This window comes from Oryzias latipes, chromosome 4 (assembly GCF_053564925.1).
Source record: "Oryzias latipes strain Hd-rR chromosome 4, Olatipes_Hd-rR_3.1".
Classification (NCBI taxonomy): domain Eukaryota; kingdom Metazoa; phylum Chordata; class Actinopteri; order Beloniformes; family Adrianichthyidae; genus Oryzias; species Oryzias latipes.
In genome coordinates, this window is record NC_136240.1 from 19,171,174 (window position 1) to 19,183,825 (window position 12,652).

The window sequence follows — 12,652 nt, forward strand, 5'->3', positions numbered from 1 at the left end:
GAGCTCTGACGCTTGGTTCCCTGACCATCGCTTCAAAGCCTGAAGATTTGTTTTCCAAATTCCTCACTCCACACGCACGCACAAATCAGTGAACATTTCAGACAAATCTTTATATTATCGTTGGTTCTGTGTTGCATTTTGGACCGTAAAGGGGGTACAAGGTGAGGATGAAAATAACCAAGAGCAGCATCGCCGTTACGGTTACTAGAAAAACATAACTGGAGTATGTTGGAGGAGGAGGAGAGTCTGGAGCTCCAGCTGGAATCATGTTGGTCAAATTCAGCATGTAGCCCGGAGGCTGTCCTGCATCGCTGTTTTTCATACGGCAGATGAAGGGAAACGGAAATTACTCTCAACAAACACAGGCCTGGATGAGGCAGTTATATTTTAATAAATATTGTTATTTCATTGAAGGGAACCTGAACGAATGACACTTTGTTCATACATATAGCACTTTACAACTCTTTTAAGGTGCGAAAAGGGCTTCGCGATAAAAGAAAGAGAAAAGACATTGATTCTGTAGACAAGGCTTGTGCTGGAGGCCTCAGGCAGAAATCAAACTGTTGAAATGCTCCGATGGCCAGGTTTCAGCCGAAGCATGCCACCGTCTCCGCTAGTTGGCTCATCGAAGCCTGTCAGCTCCATCCTGCGTGCTCTCATTGTGCACATTTGGGTTATGCTACATTAAACTCAGCGATACACTACGTGACTAATAAAAACAGATCTAATATGAGCATACAAATTTAAGTAAAATCCACATCTAGTTTAAGATAATGCAAAAGTTATATAAAAGTTTCAGCAGTTTCAATAAAAGTGTTCAGCGTAAATATAAACAAGATTATAAGCTAAATGGGAATAAAATGATTATCGTCCTTCAACACACACACACACACACACACACACACACACACACACACACACACACACACACACACACACACACACACACATACATTCATACATACATACATCAAATGCTGGTCTATCCCTCCTGCTCCTCTCGCAATCTGTATTTTTTTTTTTAAATGTATTTTACATATGTAAAGGAAAATAAAGAAAGATATAAACAAACAAGTAACACTCTGGTCTTTGCCTGAGCTGAGAAACTCCCTGCTTTGAAACACAGAAGAAAACTGCTGATCGGCAGAGTTCCCTGCCCCTCCTTCCTCAAAACTCCCTGCTCGCAGCTGCAGGCACCACGGTTCCTCCTCTGCGTCTGCCTTGCTGTGTCTCCCGCCCGCTCGTGAGTGAGGCTCCACGGGGCGGTCCGAGTCAGTCAGCCTCCAAGAGCCGAGGCCAAATCATCTCTGTCTCCCCCCCTCTCTCCCCAGTCTCTGCCTCTTTCAGTCACACACACTCCTTCTCTCCTCCTCCTCCTTCTTCCCTTTCTCTCTGTTTCTCTGTTTCTCTGTCGCGCGCGTTCTCTGAGCTCCTTCGGAAAGCTTTCTGTGTCTGCCCACTGCCCTGATCCCTGATCTGGCCCCACAAAAAGCTGAGCTGTGGACACGTATTTGGTGTGTGTAAAAATGCAAACAGAGCGCCGAGGCTGTGTGGCTCTGGGGCGGTCCGAGTCAGTCATTCTCCAAGAGCCGAGGCCAAATAATCTCTGTCTCCAACCCCCTCTCCCCAGTCTCTGCCTCTTTCAGTCACACACACTCCTTCTCTCCTCCTCCTCCTCCTTCTTCCCTTTCTCTCTGTTTCTCTGTCGCGCGCGTTCTCTGAGCCCCTTCGGAAAGCTTTCTGTGTCTGCCCACTGCCCTCATCTCTGATCTGGCCCCACAAAAAGCTGAGCTGTGGACACGTATTTGGTGTGTGTAAAAATGCAAACACGTCGTCTTCAGAGAGGGAAATTCCACTCTGGCCTCCCTGCCGCTGCTTCCTCAGGGGCCCTCTGTGGGGGCAGGCTCTCAGAGCTCTGCGAATGAGCCGAAGCCAAGCGGCTTTGGACGTGACACACTCTGGTCTTTGCCTGAGCTGAGAAACTCCCTGCTTTGAAACACAGAAGAAAACTGCTGATCGGCAGAATTCCCTGCCCCTCCTTCCTCAAAACTCCCTGCTAGCAGCTGCAGGCACCACGTTTCCTCCTCTGGGTCTGCCTTGCTGTTTCTCCCGCCCGCTCGTGAGCGAGGCTCCACTGGGCGGTCCGAGTCAGTCAGCCTCCAAGAGCCGAGGCCAAATTATCTCTGTCTCCAACCCCCTCTCCCCAGTCTCTGCCTCACATTCCTTCTCTCCTCCTCCTCCTCCTCCTTCTTCCCTTTCTCTCTGTTTCTCTGTCGCGCGCGTTCTCTGAGCCCCTTCGGAAAGCTTTCTGTGTCTGCCCACTGCCCTCATCTCTGATCTGGCTCTGCGAAGACAGGGGCCACGGCTCAGGGGGGAAGAATGCAGCCTTACTCTCAGACGAGTCACACAGCCTCTGAGCTCTGCGAAGACAGGGGTCAGAGGCTGTGCGGCTCTGGTTCGACAGGCTGCATTCTTCCCCCACCAAGAAAGGCTGCGGCCTGCCCCTGGGCTTACTCCTGTCTTCGCAGAGCTCAGAGGCTGTGTGACTCGTCTGAGAGTAAGGCTGCATTCTTCCCCCTCTGAGCCGTGGCCCCTGTCTTCGCAGAGCTCAGAGGCTGTGCGGCTGGCTCTGCTTCGACAGGCTGCATTCTTCCCCCACCAAGAAAGGCTGCGGCCTGCCCCTGGGCTGACTCCTGTCTTCGCAGAGCTCAGAGTCTGTGTGACTCGTCTGAGAGTAAGGCTGCATTCTTCCCCCTCTGAGCCGTGGCCCCTGTCTTCGCAGAGCTCAGAGGCTGTGCGGCTGGCTCTGCTTCGACAGGCTGCATTCTTCCCCCACCAAGAAAGGCTGCGGCCTGCCCCTGGGCTGACTCCTGTCTTCGCAGAGCTCAGAGGCTGTGTGACTCGTCTGAGAGTAAGGCTGCATTCTTCCCCCTCTGAGCCGTGGCCCCTGTCTTCGCAGAGCTCAGAGGCTGTGCGGCTGGCTCTGCTTCGACAGGCTGCATTCTTCCCCCACCAAGAAAGGCTGCGGCCTGCCCCTGGGCTGACTCCTGTCTTCGCAGAGCTCAGAGGCTGTGTGACTCGTCTGAGAGTAAGGCTGCATTCTTCCCCCTCTGAGCCGTGGCCCCTGTCTTCGCAGAGCTCAGAGGCTGTGCGGCTGGCTCTGGTTCGACAGGCTGCATTCTTCCCCCACCAAGAAAGGCTGCGGCCTGCCCCTGGGCTGACCCCTGTCTTCACAGAGCTCAGAGGCTGTGTGACTCGTCTGAGAGTAAGGCTGCATTCTTCCCCCCTGAGCCGTGGCCCCTGTCTTCGCAGAGCTCAGAGGCTGTGCGGCAGGCTCTGGTTCGACAGGCTGCATTCTTCCCCCACCAAGAAAGGCTGCGGCCTGCCCCTGGGCTGACCCCTGTCTTCGCAGAGCTCAGAGGCTGTGTGACTCGTCTGAGAGTAAGGCTGCATTCTTCCCCCTCTGAGCCGTGGCCCCTGTCTTCGCAGAGCTCAGAGGCTGTGCGGCTGGCTCTGGTTCGACAGGCTGCATTCTTCCCCCACCAAGAAAGGCTGCGGCCTGCCCCTGGGCTGACCCCTGTCTTCGCAGAGCTCAGAGGCTGTGCGGCTGGCTTTGCTTCGACAGGCTGCATTCTTCCCCCACCAAGAAAGGCTGCGGCCTGCCCCTGGGCTGACCCCTGTCTTCACAGAGCTCAGAGGCTGTGTGACTCGTCTGAGAGTAAGGCTGCATTCTTCCCCCCTGAGCCGTGGCCCCTGTCTTCGCAGAGCTCAGAGGCTGTGCGGCAGGCTCTGGTTCGACAGGCTGCATTCTTCCCCCACCAAGAAAGGCTGCGGCCTGCCCCTGGGCTGACCCCTGTCTTCGCAGAGCTCAGAGGCTGTGTGACTCGTCTGAGAGTAAGGCTGCATTCTTCCCCCTCTGAGCCGTGGCCCCTGTCTTCGCAGAGCTCAGAGGCTGTGCGGCTGGCTCTGGTTCGACAGGCTGCATTCTTCCCCCACCAAGAAAGGCTGCGGCCTGCCCCTGGGCTGACCCCTGTCTTCGCAGAGCTCAGAGGCTGTGTGACTCGTCTGAGAGTAAGGCTGCATTCTTCCCCCTCTGAGCCGTGGCCCCTGTCTTCGCAGAGCTCAGAGGCTGTGCGGCTGGCTCTGCTTCGACAGGCTGCATTCTTCCCCCACCAAGAAAGGCTGCGGCCTGCCCCTGGGCTGACTCCTGTCTTCGCAGAGCTCAGAGGCTGTGTGACTCGTCTGAGAGTAAGGCTGCATTCTTCCCCCTCTGAGCCGTGGCCCCTGTCTTCGCAGAGCTCAGAGGCTGTGCGGCTGGCTCTGCTTCGACAGGCTGCATTCTTCCCCCACCAAGAAAGGCTGCGGCCTGCCCCTGGGCTGACCCCTGTCTTCGCAGAGCTCAGAGGCTGTGTGACTCGTCTGAGAGTAAGGCTGCATTCTTCCCCCTCTGAGCCGTGGCCCCTGTCTTCGCAGAGCTCAGAGGCTGTGCGGCTGGCTCTGGTTCGACAGGCTGCATTCTTCCCCCACCAAGAAAGGCTGCGGCCTGCCCCTGGGCTGACCCCTGTCTTCACAGAGCTCAGAGGCTGTGTGACTCGTCTGAGAGTAAGGCTGCATTCTTCCCCCCTGAGCCGTGGCCCCTGTCTTCGCAGAGCTCAGAGGCTGTGCGGCAGGCTCTGGTTCGACAGGCTGCATTCTTCCCCCACCAAGAAAGGCTGCGGCCTGCCCCTGGGCTGACCCCTGTCTTCGCAGAGCTCAGAGGCTGTGTGACTCGTCTGAGAGTAAGGCTGCATTCTTCCCCCTCTGAGCCGTGGCCCCTGTCTTCGCAGAGCTCAGAGGCTGTGCGGCTGGCTCTGGTTCGACAGGCTGCATTCTTCCCCCACCAAGAAAGGCTGCGGCCTGCCCCTGGGCTGACCCCTGTCTTCGCAGAGCTCAGAGGCTGTGCGGCTGTGGTTCGACAGGCTGCATTCTTCCCCCACCAAGAAAGGCTGCGGCCTGCCCCTGGGCTGACTCCTGTCTTCGCAGAGCTCAGAGGCTGTGTGACTCGTCTGAGAGTAAGGCAGCATTCTTCTCCCTCTGAGCCGTGGCCCCTGTCTTCGCAGAGCTCAGAGGCTGTGCGGCTGTGGTTCGACAGGCTGCATTCTTCCCCCACCAAGAAAGGCTGCGGCCTGCCCCTGGGCTGACTCCTGTCTTCGCAGAGCTCAGAGGCTGTGCGGCTGTGGTTCGACAGGCTGCATTCTTCCCCCACCAAGAAAGGCTGCGGCCTGCCCCTGGGCTGACTCCTGTCTTCGCAGAGCTCAGAGGCTGTGTGACTCGTCTGAGAGTAAGGCTGCATTCTTCCCCCTCTGAGCCGTGGCCCCTGTCTTCGCAGAGCTCAGAGGCTGTGCGGCTGGCTCTGGTTCGACAGGCTGCATTCTTCCCCCACCAAGAAAGGCTGCGGCCTGCCCCTGGGCTGACCCCTGTCTTCACAGAGCTCAGAGGCTGTGTGACTCGTCTGAGAGTAAGGCTGCATTCTTCCCCCCTGAGCCGTGGCCCCTGTCTTCGCAGAGCTCAGAGGCTGTGCGGCAGGCTCTGGTTCGACAGGCTGCATTCTTCCCCCACCAAGAAAGGCTGCGGCCTGCCCCTGGGCTGACCCCTGTCTTCGCAGAGCTCAGAGGCTGTGTGACTCGTCTGAGAGTAAGGCTGCATTCTTCCCCCTCTGAGCCGTGGCCCCTGTCTTCGCAGAGCTCAGAGGCTGTGCGGCTGGCTCTGGTTCGACAGGCTGCATTCTTCCCCCACCAAGAAAGGCTGCGGCCTGCCCCTGGGCTGACCCCTGTCTTCGCAGAGCTCAGAGGCTGTGCGGCTGTGGTTCGACAGGCTGCATTCTTCCCCCACCAAGAAAGGCTGCGGCCTGCCCCTGGGCTGACCCCTGTCTTCACAGAGCTCAGAGGCTGTGTGACTCGTCTGAGAGTAAGGCTGCATTCTTCCCCCCTGAGCCGTGGCCCCTGTCTTCGCAGAGCTCAGAGGCTGTGCGGCAGGCTCTGGTTCGACAGGCTGCATTCTTCCCCCACCAAGAAAGGCTGCGGCCTGCCCCTGGGCTGACCCCTGTCTTCGCAGAGCTCAGAGGCTGTGTGACTCGTCTGAGAGTAAGGCTGCATTCTTCCCCCTCTGAGCCGTGGCCCCTGTCTTCGCAGAGCTCAGAGGCTGTGCGGCTGGCTCTGGTTCGACAGGCTGCATTCTTCCCCCACCAAGAAAGGCTGCGGCCTGCCCCTGGGCTGACCCCTGTCTTCGCAGAGCTCAGAGGCTGTGCGGCTGTGGTTCGACAGGCTGCATTCTTCCCCCACCAAGAAAGGCTGCGGCCTGCCCCTGGGCTGACCCCTGTCTTCACAGAGCTCAGAGGCTGTGTGACTCGTCTGAGAGTAAGGCTGCATTCTTCCCCCCTGAGCCGTGGCCCCTGTCTTCGCAGAGCTCAGAGGCTGTGCGGCAGGCTCTGGTTCGACAGGCTGCATTCTTCCCCCACCAAGAAAGGCTGCGGCCTGCCCCTGGGCTGACCCCTGTCTTCGCAGAGCTCAGAGGCTGTGTGACTCGTCTGAGAGTAAGGCTGCATTCTTCCCCCTCTGAGCCGTGGCCCCTGTCTTCGCAGAGCTCAGAGGCTGTGCGGCTGGCTCTGGTTCGACAGGCTGCATTCTTCCCCCACCAAGAAAGGCTGCGGCCTGCCCCTGGGCTGACCCCTGTCTTCGCAGAGCTCAGAGGCTGTGCGGCTGTGGTTCGACAGGCTGCATTCTTCCCCCACCAAGAAAGGCTGCGGCCTGCCCCTGGGCTGACTCCTGTCTTCGCAGAGCTCAGAGGCTGTGTGACTCTTCTGATAGTAAGGCTGCATTATTCCCCCCTGAGCTGGCCCCTGTCTTCGCAGAGCTCAGAGGCTGTGCGGCTTTGAAAACACAGAAGAAAACTGCTGATCGGCCGAGTTCCCTGCCCCCTCCTTCCTCAAAACTCCCTGCTCGCAGCTGCAGGCACCACGGTTCCTCCTCTGGGTCTGCCTTGCTGTTTCTCCCGCCCGCTCGTGAGTGAGGCTCCACTGGGCGGTCCGAGTCAGTCATTCTCCAAGAGCCGAGGCCAAATCATCTCTGTCTCCAACCCCCTCTCCCCAGTCTCTGCCTCACATTCCTTCTCTCCTCCTCCTCCTTCTTCCCTTTCTCTCTGTTTCTCTGTCGCGCGCGTTCTCTGAGCCCCTTCGGAAAGCTTTCTGTGTCTGCCCACTGCCCTCATCTCTGATCTGGCCCCACAAAAAGCTGAGCTGTCGACACGTATTTGGTGTGTGTAAAAATGCAAACACGTCGTCTTCAGGGAGGGAGCTCTGCGAATGAGCCGAAGCCAAGCGGCTTTGGACGTGACTTGCAGACACTCAGGCCTGTAAAACCAGCAATGCTCCAACGAGCATCCTTTTTATTTTCTCTTTGTGATTAGTGACATTGAAAATCCTGCTCGGCATAGCTGCGAGACGCTGCTTTTCTTGCAGGGCCCTGCCCGCTCCCTGAGCTGAGAACCTCCCTGCTTTGAAACACAGAAGAAAGCTGCTGATCGGCCGAGTTCCCTTGCTTCCTCAAAAAAAAAAAAAAAAAACTCTGGTCTTTGCTCGCAGCTGCAGGCAGCACGGTCCCTCCTCTGCGTCTGGCCTGCTGTTTCTCTCGCCTGCTCGTGAGTGTGTGCAGAGTGCGTTCTCTGTCTCGCAGGAGCCCTGTGTGGGGGCAGGCTGAAGCCTTTCGCAAACAGAGCCACACAGCCTCAGAGCTTTACGAATGAGCCAACAATTACACAGCCTCGCGGCTGTAAGGTGGAGTCTGTTGCTGTCCCAGAAGCCCGCAGCCCCTGAGTGCACCATCACGCACCCTCCTCCCTTCTGGCCACTGGAGCAGCTTTTCATGAGCCGTGTCCGTAGCTCCCTTTGTCTTGGCCCCAAAACCTGAGCTCTGCACATGTATTTGGTGTGAGCTTTGGATGTGAGATTTCAGCGGCTGTCTTCTCTTCGCTCTACGCGAATAGAACTCCTTCGAAGAGAGGATTTGGTTGTTGTTTTTGGTTTTCTTTTGTCTTTTTCTTTTTTCTTTTCTCTGTTTCTCTCTCATCCAAGTTTCTGTTTGTTGAGAGTCATTTATGTTTCCCTTCCATGTAAAAAAAAAACAGCGATGCAGGCTGTTCTCTTGGCTTGACAGCGGAGGGGATTTCTCTAACGTGCCTTGGTCGGCCTCACAGAGCGGAGGTCTCCGCATGCCTCCCTCCCCCCTCTATCTCTCTCGCGCGTGTTCTCTGAGCTCGTTCTACAGCTTTCTGTGTCTGTGTCCCTGTGTCTGGGGAAGGGATTTTTCTAAAGCACACGCCAACCTAAGCAAGTGCGAGGGGTAAGGAAATGAAGAGAGAGAAAAAAAAAGAATGTCTCGTTGGTCACTCACAGTAAAACAGTGGATAGATAAAAAAAAAAACACAGGGGTCAAATGCACCCTAAAGTACAGCGCGAGGGAATTGCCAAATGCCGGCCACCAAGTAATGTCTCGTGGGGTCATTTATACTTTGTAAAACAGTGGAGTGAAAGTTTTTTTTTTTAAAAAAGTACGGGGTCAAATGCACCCTAAAGTACAGCGCGAGAGGTATGAAAATAAATAAATAAATTGATGCCCCCCTTCTCCCCCCCTCCACCCCCTGGTGGTCGTGGGGTGTAAGGACAATGAAGAAAAAAAAATACGGGGTCAAATGCACCCAAAAGACAGCGCGAAGGGTATGAAAATAAATAAATAGATTGATGCCCCCCCTCATCCCCTCCACCCCCTGGTGGTCGTGGGGTGTAAGGACAATGAAGAAAACAAATACGGGGTCAAATGCACCCAAAAGACAGCGCGAGGGGTATGAAAATAAATAAATAGATTGATGCCCCCCCCCCCCCCCCCCTCCACCCCCTGGTGGTCGTGGGGTGTAAGGACAATGAAGAAAACAAATACGGGGTCAAATGCACCCAAAAGACAGCGCGAGGGGTATGAAAATAAATAAATAGATTGATGCCCCCCCTCATCCCCTCCACCCCCTGGTGGTCGTGGGGTGTAAGGACAATGAAGAAAACAAATACGGGGTCAAATGCACCCAAAAGACAGCGCGAGGGGTATGAAAATAAATAAATAGATTGATGCCCCCCCTCATCCCCTCCACCCCCTGGTGGTCGTGGGGTGTAAGGACAATGAAGAAAACAAATACGGGGTCAAATGCACCCAAAAGACAGCGCGAGGGGTATGAAAATAAATAAATAGATTGATGCCCCCCCTCATCCCCTCCACCCCCTGGTGGTCGTGGGGTGTAAGGACAATGAAGAAAACAAATACGGGGTCAAATGCACCCAAAAGACAGCGCGAGGGGTATGAAAATAAATAAATAGATTGATGCCCCCCCTCATCCCCTCCACCCCCTGGTGGTCGTGGGGTGTAAGGACAATGAAGAAAACAAATACGGGGTCAAATGCACCCAAAAGACAGCGCGAGGGGTATGAAAATAAATAAATAGATTGATGCCCCCCCTCATCCCCTCCACCCCCTGGTGGTCGTGGGGTGTAAGGACAATGAAGAAAACAAATACGGGGTCGAATGCACGCCAAAGCACAGCGCGAGAGGTATGAAAATAAATAAATAAATTGATGCCCCCTTCTCCCCCCCTCCACCCCCTGGTGGTCGTGGGGTGTAAGGACAATGAAGAAAACAAATACGGGGTCAAATGCACCCAAAAGACAGCGCGAGGGGTATAAAAATAAATAAATAGATTGATGCCCCCCCCCTCATCCCCTCCTCTCCCTCCACCCCCTGGTGGTTGTGGGGTGTAAGGACAATGAAGAGATGAAAAAAATATGGGGTCAAATGCACGCCAAAGCACAGCGCGAGAGGTATGAAAATAAATAAATAAATTGATGCCCCCCTTCTCCCCCCCTCCACCCCCTGGTGGTCGTGGGGTGTAAGGACAATGAAGAGAGGATGATAAAAAAAAAGTATTGTCTCGTGGGGTCGTTTACGATCCGTAAAACAGCGGAGTGAACGCTTTTTTTTTTGGAGAAAAAAAAATAAAGTATTGTCTCTTGGGGTCATTTGAGCTCCGTAAAACAGCGGAGTGAACGCTTTTTTTTTTAATAATACGGGGTCGAATGCACGCCAAAGCACAGCGCGAGGGGTATAAAAATAAATTTTAAAAAAAATGATACCCTCCTCCCTCCCTCTCCACCCCCTGGTCTTGGGGTGTAAAGAAAATGAAGAGAGGATGGAGAGAGAAAAAAAATAAAGTATTGTCTCGTGGGGTCACTTATGCCCTGTAGAACAGCGGAGGGAATGGGTTTCGTGCTGGCCACCGAGAAATGCATCGTGGGGTCACTTATGCCCTGTAACACAGCGGAGAGGATGGAAAGAGAAAAAAAAAAAATAAAGTATTGTCTCGTGGGGTCACTTATGCCCTGTAGAACAGCGGAGGGAATGGGTTTCGTGCTGGCCACCGAGAAATGCATCGTGGGGTCACTTATGCCCTGTAACACAGCGGAGAGGATGGAAAGAGAAAAAAAAAATAAAGTATTGTCTCGTGGGGTCACTTATGCCCGTTAAAACAGCGGAGGGAATGGGTTTCGTGCTGGCCACCGAGAAATGCATCGTGGGGTCACTTATGCCCTGTAACACAGCGGAGGGAGTTATATTTTTTTGGAGTGGGGTCATGCAGACCCCAAAGCACATGCCAACCTAAGGGAGCGGAAGGGTTATGCAACCATTTATTTGTTTTAAAAAATATGTTTGGTTGACATAAATAAAGGTAGCCACTAGATGGTGCTATGGCTTTGCAGAAAAAAAGAAAGTTTGAATTTGTAACAAAAAACTATAAGTCACATTTAAGGTTTGTTAAATGAAAATAATATTTAACTTAATAGTTAACTTATTTCTGGTTGCTATACAGGGATAAAATAAATATTTAAGGATGATAATGATGATGATAATAATAATAATAATAATAATAATAATAATAATAATAATAATAATAATAATAATAATAATAATAATAATAGGCCATCTTTAGACAAGTATGTGATCACTAATATTAAGTAAGTTCCTCATAAATCTTACATTTAAATTCAAAATTCTGATATCCAATTATGTGTTCCATGTGGACCAATGTGAAATGAAAAAGGATAAACTGCATGAAAAATGATGGAAATGAATAAGAGTAAAAATAAGTTTTAGTTGCATTTTTTCAAGTTTGATAAGGAGATGAACTTCTATATGATGCAATACAATTTTCATATCCAAATCAAAGTAGAGTCTAAATACATGTAATCATAGTCTTGCATTTTTTTTGTTTGTCAGAGATCTTTAACTTTAACTCAACTGTGAGTCTTAAAAATGATATTTCAGTGCAAACATCTACCTACTTTTTTATTTTGGTAAATTATAGAATTATTAGATCAGCATTCCAATCAATAAATGACCTTTATCATTAGGCTTGGTCTTCCGGTCCATTTTTCTGTCATTAGATTAAAGGTACGCAATTAGATTAGCACTCTTGCCTCACAGCGAGAAAGAAGCCTCTGGTTCAAATCCCAGCTGGGATCTTTCTAGGTGGAATTTTTTAGTTTTTCCCTGGTTGTCTCTCAGTGATGGTGATTCTCAATTGTCCTTCAGCTGAGTGTGTCCAGGGTTAAGCCCCGCCTTAACCCCACAAATGCTGGGTCAGCTTCACCATTGCCGTGAACTTGAGCAGGAGTAAGCAGGTTTAGAAGATGAATGAAAAAAAGATGCTATTAGGATTGTTTTTCATTCACTAACAGCAGAGCCAAAGCAGTGTCTTTGAGCAAAGCGCCAATCAAGTTCAGAACCACCAAGAAAAGGAAAAAAAAAATCCACATTAAACAGAAAAGCTGACATCAAGTGATAAAAGAAAAAAAGAAAAAAAAAGCATTTGAATTTTTGTACAAACTTTGTTTGAATAAACCATCAAACGTAAGTTGATTGAATTTTGCTTCATTTTAGAGACTATTTTGCACGTATATGGAGACAAACCTGTAGATACAAACACACTTAAGTTTTCTTTAATCTTTTTTAACCAATTCCACAGGGGAACAAATTAAAAATGTATATTAAATTAGATTTTATTTAACAAAATAGGAAAAAATATTAAATTTTAGGACAAAAAGCTCAATTATTTCATACACATCATGTTGATTCTAAATTGAAAAAAAGGCTATTACTGGGAGTAAATAGATTTCTTATTAGAAGCGGCAGAGAGCAGAGAAGAGCTGAACTCATCGTTCACCAAGCTCCTATAACAGCAAATTAAAACTAATGTTTGCATTGATGTGTGTGCATCCTAAAACATGCAAACACACCCTAACAAGATGATTTCTGTCATAAAATGTCAACACGTGTCTCTGCAGTCCCTTTACATTTAGACTAAAAAAATAAATAACATAAAAATAATGCACAAATGTGGAAAAGACGAAAGTTGGAGCACAAGTGTAGCTGATCTGAATTGCAGATATGTCTTTGTGTGTTCCGAATCTACCAGCTTTCTGTTGATGAGCAGTACTCGTTAGCATGGAGACTTTTTAACAGTAATTATCTCTAAATGGCACTTAGCCCATCAGCTCCTCCTGTAGAGTCCTACTGCAGGC